At 39.1% G+C, this 7300-nt stretch overlaps 1 long non-coding RNA gene and 2 other non-coding genes across 3 annotated transcripts in view; all 3 read right to left on the reverse strand.

The window, feature by feature from the left end:
• The window catches only part of LOC144245557 (uncharacterized), a 14412-nt gene extending 7112 nt beyond the window's left edge, over positions 1-7300 (reverse strand). The window contains exons 1-2 of the long non-coding RNA XR_013339300.1: positions 7231-7300; positions 1564-1650 (exon numbers count right to left, since the gene is read on the reverse strand). This is a non-coding gene — a long non-coding RNA (uncharacterized LOC144245557). The remainder of the gene's footprint in view (positions 1-1563; positions 1651-7230) is intronic.
• LOC144245644 (small nucleolar RNA SNORD113/SNORD114 family) lies at positions 779-850 on the reverse strand. The gene has a single exon (XR_013339364.1). It is a non-coding gene; the product is annotated as a small nucleolar RNA SNORD113/SNORD114 family (small nucleolar RNA).
• LOC144245650 (small nucleolar RNA SNORD113/SNORD114 family) lies at positions 3194-3265 on the reverse strand. Its single transcript, XR_013339371.1, has one exon. It is a non-coding gene; the product is annotated as a small nucleolar RNA SNORD113/SNORD114 family (small nucleolar RNA).

Raw genomic sequence — 7300 nt, forward strand, 5'->3', positions numbered from 1 at the left:
TACCCCTCCCTGCCACTCCCCAACTTGTGTGCACACATTCACATGCACTCTCTAAATAAGTAAATAAATAAACTTTAAAAAATAAAAAAATTAAGATTAAAAAAACTTTCTTATTAAAAAAAAGAGTAAGGCCTATGACTATTACAGGGCAGAGAAAGAGGCAGAGAGAGAGACAGAGAGAGAGACAGAGAGAGAGAGAGAGAGAGAGAGAGAGAGAGAATCCCAAGCAGGCTCTGCCCTGTCAGCACAGAGCCTGACACAGGGCTCGATCTCACGAACTGTGAGCTCATGACCCGAACCGAAATCAAGAGTTGGGCGCTTCACAGACTGAGCCTCCTAGGTGACCCTTCCTTCTTGTTAATGGAACCAACCAGCATCAACCTCCCAGCAACTCACAGCGTTCACATGCCCGTGGGGACATGCCCTACGCTTCCGGGCCTCCTGTGTGCTCTGAGGGGGCCGGCTGCACTCACCTATGTGTGACATTGAAACTTGGTGTTAAACAAGTCTGTTACCAACAATACTTCTTTCGCATGCAGTCTTCTTTGTCTTTGTTCACTTACACATTTATTTACAGACGTATTCACTAATTCACTTACACCAACACAACGCACTCCCAAAAATTCGCTAAGACCCAAGAACCAAATTCCCAATGGGCTCGAACCTCTGCCCCGGACTCTATTCCCCTTAGAGAGAATGATAGGTCTCTTTCCTTTCTTTCTTCCTCTTTTTTTTTTTTTTTAATTTTAGTTCTTCTGTAGTTAACACACAGCGTTATATGGACCTCAGAGTTTAGGGTTTAATCAAAATCCTTGATTCATATACCCCAGAACTACTCATCATTGATCCAAGCTTAACATTCTTTTTCTTCATTTATTTATTTATTTATACATCGTGTATTGATTGTGTATGCATTACTTATTGATTATTTCATTCATGGCCTCACTGACTGAAAAAAAAAATTACTTCCTAGGAATCACAAAAACCCACGGACAAGATCTTTGAATATTGCAGAGTGCTGTTTACAAGCTTATTTCCCACAGAGCTACTAAACGAGAAATCTTTTTAATTGGACCTCAGTGCTGCACATATGGATTAATCGATAAACTTGCTTCATGCCCATCCCATGCGCGTCACTGCTCTCTGCTTGCTCGTCTTTCATTTCATTTCTTCATATTTTAAAAATAGTGCCCTGAATCTACCATTCAACTCTATGACTAGAATCCTGACAGTACTTTCTAGCTTCCCAGGTGCTGCCTTCTCAAAGGCTTAACCCAGATAGCTATCGGTAGAGCATGTTCTTAAAATGGGGTGCAAAAATGAAATGGAACACTACAGCAGCTGTGAAAGTCAATGCCAAACCCTCAGACTTTGTTTTCAATGGATCTCAATTATCCTGAAATGGACTAATCTTAACCCAGGGTTCATACATATCCCCAGTTGGGGTCCATGCGTGGTGTGCTTTGGTTTCATTTCTATGTCCACGGGCCATTCCTCCGTTAAAACAATCCCATGGACCACATGAATGCCCTCCAAACCAAGAATACAAACTCTGTCACTTACATGAGTCACTTTGCTTCTCAACCACAAAAGTGGCAGCCAAGATCTTCATCACGTGATAAGGGATAAGTCAGATCAGGTTTACCGAATCTGTGGAGTAACAGGCAGATTTTAGAAAATGGAAGAAGCAGTATGGATTTAGATTTTCTTTAAGACACCTTAGTTCTACTGTGCTAGATTTATCATAAGTCCCTTTTTTATCATATTCCCATTATTAGCCCACAAATGATCCTCTTTTTACTTCCTGACTTTAAATTTTTTAATGTTTATTTATTTCTTCACACACACACACACACACACACACACACACAGAGTGTGAGCAGAGGAGAGGCAAAGAGAGAGGGAAACACAAGAATCCAAAGCAGGCTCCAGGCTCTGAGCTGTCAGCACAGAGCCTGACGCAGGGCTCGAACCCACGAACCGTGAGATCATAACCTGAGCCAAAGTCAGATGCTTAACTGACTGAGCCNGCCGTGAAATCATGACCTGAGCCAAAATCGGACCCTTAACTGACTGAACCACCCAGGCGTCCCTTTACTGTCTTCTTTATTATTAATCTATGTAATACAATGACTACTGCTATCGACAACCTAGTGGAAGAATTAAGAACTACATTTGTTCCATATTCTGTCTATTAAACCCTAACCACTCAGGTCCTAGCCTCGATGGTCTTTTACATGAGTCTTTCTTGATTACAATTTGGTAAATTAACACCTTCATTGCTTGCCATATTTTCAGCAACGATCCGTGCTTGGCCTTTATCAATTTATTCTGTTTTTTATGTATTTACTCATGGAAAATTTTGTGGGTTTTTTTTTTTTTTCAAAAAAAGAATGCAAAATGGTCTAAAATGCTATGAAAAGTAATTGTCTCTATGTCCTTTACCCAAAGTGGCAGAGCCTCAAACAAACTCCTTTTACTTAGAGGTAGAGCAAGGGTAGAGCAAGATTAATAATTATCTTCTTGTAATAACATATTTTCCTCCTTGATACATGTTTCCCCTCTTTTAATTAATCTCTTTCTTCACTCACTTATAATACTATCATCGATACTTTGTGAAACTACCTCCCTGGACATAACCTAAATAGTATTAACATCTTCCCATCAACTCTATACCCACAGAAAAACAATTAAATGTGTTTTTCAAAAATGATGCTAATTGAGAATAATTCATCTAACCCTAACTCCTCTCACTGGCCCATGCTTGGGGTTCTTTAAGTACTTCTGTAATCAATCATTTCTTATGTCTCCCTTTTCTCCCCTTTTCCTTAATAAAAGTTGTAACAAAATTAACAACCACCAGCCCAGAAGCAATACTTATATCTGCCTACATGTTCCTGATGAAATATGGTAAAAAAAAAAAAAAGTATTGGACTCTTCACTGATCAGAGAACTGAGCTCTTCAGAAATGTCTTAATAATCATTTATTTCTCACTGGATACTCTCATAATTGGTAAAGACTTAGCCCTCATTGTCTTTATTCATAGGTATGTTTCTTTATGGACTCATACCCTGAGTCACTAATAAAAAGACCCTTAGCTAAGGTGTACCAAAATCAGAAGCAGGACACTATATCCCTAATTTCTGCCACAATTCTGTCCTGCCAAGGAAAGAAATTAGGTTTGTCTTTAGGGTGGACCTCAGAGTTATAGGGTTTAATCAAAATCCTTGGTTCAGACATCCCAGGATACTCATCATTGGTCTAGGCTTGGGACTTTTTCATCTACTCATTTATACACTTGTTGATTCACCCATTCATTCATTCACTTGTCTAAATAAGTCTAAAAATCACTAAAAATCACTTGTCCATATTCATGAATCATAACAAATCAAGAATAAGAATATAAGACAATTCCTAATGTCTGTCTTTTGTCTAATTTCCCCCAGAACTAATCCCCCAGAATTCTTTCTACAGTGGACCCACTGTTAGGCATACGGATCAGTCATTCTTCATCCAAACCCGCAGTCACCATAACCTTGCGTGGCCCTCATTCTTTAGTCTTTAAAGACTAAATTTTGTTCAAATTTTACATACATAACAAAGAAAATTCAGGAGCATCTCATTTTACTTTACCTGTAAAGTTGCATCTTTCCTTGTGCTTTTCTCTCAACATGTTAGAAACCCAACTCTTTGGGACACCTGGGTGGCTCGGTCGGCTGAGCGTCCAACTCTTGATTTCAGCTCAGGTCATGGTCTCACGGTCAGTCATGAGACGGAGCCCAGAATCGGGCTCTGCGCTGACAGTGCATGGGCTTCTCTATCTCTTCTCTCTCTGCCCCTCCCCCACTCACACACGCATGCCTGCACTCCCTCTCTCAAAATAAATAAGCTTAAAAAAAAAAAACAACCAAATCTTGATCAATGGTGGAATGTGTAAATAAGGGATGGTGGACTATAAAATGAAGAATTACACAAATGAAAAATAAATGAAGTGTCTCCTTTGACCTTTTTTAAAAAAAAGGAACTTGCTTAATACCCATCAATGTTAACTAACTAAAATTTAAATTAAAAACTAATACAACAGAGGCACCTGGGTGGCTCAGTCGGCTAAGCAGCTGACTTCAGCTCAGGTCGCGATCTCATGGTTTGTGGGTCGAGCCCCACATCAGGCTCTATACTGACAGGTCAGAGCCTGGAGCCTGCTTCGGATTCTGTGTCTCCCTCTCTCTCTGCCCATCCCCCACTTACACTCTGTGTCTCTCTCTCTCTCTCAAAAATAAATAAACATTTAAAACTTTTAAATAAATAAAATAATCAAACAAACAAAAAGACCTTGCATGTTCGAAGTTAGATTAATCTGAAATTTTGTTTCATGGCACATTTCCCAAGTGCTCATTCTTGAGCCTCTTTTCTGTATTTGTCTATTTGCTTATTTGTTATTTAATTTGATTCATCATGGATTAACTGATGATTTATCTATCTTTTAGAAGAAAATTAACAAGAGTAAATCTACCAGCAGCCCAAAGTGAAATAATATGACATGAATCTGTCTATCAACCTGAAATACATAGGGTGGAGCCTAGCCTTTTTGTTTTTTATAAGGATACTAGCAACTAAGACGGAATTTATCCTAACACTTGCTTAAGGAGTTATATCCATCACGGGTCTATGATTTGCCCCCTTTTAATTAACTGAATGTGCCATACACATATTCATTCATTCCCTTACAATCCCGAGCTTGGAATCTAAAGAAACTGGTCAAAAACTCTCAGTAAAACTAATATCTGTCCACTGGTTCATTACCTACAGAGGCAACCAACCAGATCTTTGTGGTTGTTTCAAGAACTCAGTAAAAAACTGGATTAATCATAATTCCTATCATGCGACATAATCTCAACATTGGTCTTCTTCAATTTTCTTATGTATTTCTCTTCTTCATTTCTTCTTTATTTCTCACATCCTTTTTAAGGATGGACATTAGGGCTTTCTTTTCTTAATGGACTTCAGTATTTCCAAAACATATTAATAATACTTCTCCGTCCATATTACACACTCATCACTGATCCATAGTTGGCCTCTCCTTTCATCCATGTATACATTTGTTTAATGATTTGCCGACTGACTCACTTACTCAATAATAACATAATCAATACCCACAAGCCTCTAAAGTCTAAGATTAAGACTCTGTGATCTTTCTAATCTCTGATGACAGGCTCATTTCCCACAAAACTGAGATTAGGCATTTCTTGCGGTGCATTCCACTGGTGCCCATCTGGATTAACCCACACCTTCGCTCACAATGCTGCCTTCACCCAGCACTCACCATGCTTCAGTCTTTTCTATCTAGTTATTGACTCAGCTACTTGTTCATGCAGGTCATTTTCTTTAAAAACAAAAACGAAACGTTGGCAGTACACCGACAACTCAATACAACAGCATTGATTACTATACACATCTATTCATATGTTCATTAACCATGGGGATTAACCACTGTACATTGTTTTGATGGGTTCTGGTGCTTCAAAAAAATTTTTTTAAATAACGTTCACTTCAAAACATTAATATTCAGTGTGTGCTCTTCCCTATTTTTCTCATTTGTTTATTCACTTTCCATTGATCCATGAATTGGCCAATAATAAATCAATATCCATGAGACAGAAAAACATAAAGGTGGGGCGCCTGGGTGGCTTAGTCGGTTAAGCATCCGACTTTCGCTTAGGTCATGATCTCGCAGTTCGTGGGTTCAGGCCCCGCGTCGGGCTCTGTGCTGACTGCCAGCTCAGAGCCTGGAGCCTGTTTCAGTCTGTGACTCCCTCTCTCTCTGACCCTCCCCTGCTCATGCTGTCTCTCTCTCTCTCTCCTAGCAGTAAATAAAATATTAAAAAAAAAAAAAGAAAGGAAAACATAAAGGAAAAGATCCTTGACTATTTCTACCATTGAGGCATAGCAGTGCCGGCCAATAAAACATAATGCAAGTCACCCAATAACTTTTCAGTTTTCTAAAGTCTACAGTTTAGAGGTGCCTGGGTGGCTGAGTCAGTTAAGTGACTGACTCTTGATCTTGGCTCAGGTCATGATCTCATGGTTCATGAGTTGGACCCCCACATCAGGCTTTGCCTACTTGGGATTCTGTCTCTCCCTCTCTCTGCCCTTCCACATCTCTTTCTCTCTCTCTCTCTGTCCCTCTCTCTCAAATAAAACAATAGAATCTACATTTTTAAAAGTAAAAACAGGTGAAATCAATTGTAATTAGTACTTTAGGTCAACATGTAATCTACAAAGGCACCTGGGTGGCTCAGTCACATTGCGTTTCTGACTTCAGCTCAGGTCATGATCTCACAGTTTGTGAGTTCACGCCCTGCATCAGGCTCTGTGCTGACAGCTCAGAGCCTGGAGCCTGCTTCAGATTTTGTATTTCCCTCGCTCTCTCTGCCCCTCCTCTGCTCATGTTCTGTCTCTCTCCCAAAAATAAATCAACATTAAAAATTTTTTAAAAAACATGGAATCTATATAAATACATTTACTGAAATATTTTACATTTACAATATTTATATTTTTGGACTGGATCTTCTAAATTTAGTATGTATTTTTAAAATAGATCAACATCTCAAGTCGGACTAGCCACAGTCCAGGTGCTTGGTAACCACCTGTGGCTAATGGCCACTCTATTGGACAGCACATGTCCACAGGCTAATTTCCCACAGAAATTATATGCTATATATCTCTCTATAAGGGTCAACAGCAGATGAGCCTATCAACATGTTTGCTACATATCAATCCCACACTCATTACTGGCCTGTTCATACTTCTTTCTTTTAATTCTTTTGGATTTCAAAAATAATGCAATGAACTATTATGAATCCACCATCATTCAGAATAGAAAACTGATAATATCTGTCCACCTCTCCATGGACCATCGTCTCAATCAGTTAACAGCATAGAGCTTTTGTATCAATGGGGAAATGTTTAAATCAACAGTGGTACAGTATTTAATATTGGAACATTAAAATACCAATAATACAAGTAAAGGCTTTAGCGTATTCTTAATGAAATTAAGTTGTATTGAATTGGATTCAAAATGGTCTTTGGTTCATAGCACCCTTATCACTGGTTCATGCATGGCCTCCTGTGTTATGACCAACATACGAGGTTATCTGTTTCTTTTAAGTAATGCAGTTAACATCCATGAGCAAACCATTCCAACCAAGAACAAGAAATCAGTCACTTACGTCAGCCTCCAGGCTCCTTGCCCACAGAGGCAAGCTGTTTACCATTACACATGGCTACTCAGCTCTAGTG

The sequence above is a fragment of the Crocuta crocuta genome, unplaced genomic scaffold (assembly GCF_008692635.1).
Source record: "Crocuta crocuta isolate KB4526 unplaced genomic scaffold, BGI_CrCroc_1.0 scaffold299, whole genome shotgun sequence".
NCBI lineage: Eukaryota > Metazoa > Chordata > Mammalia > Carnivora > Hyaenidae > Crocuta > Crocuta crocuta.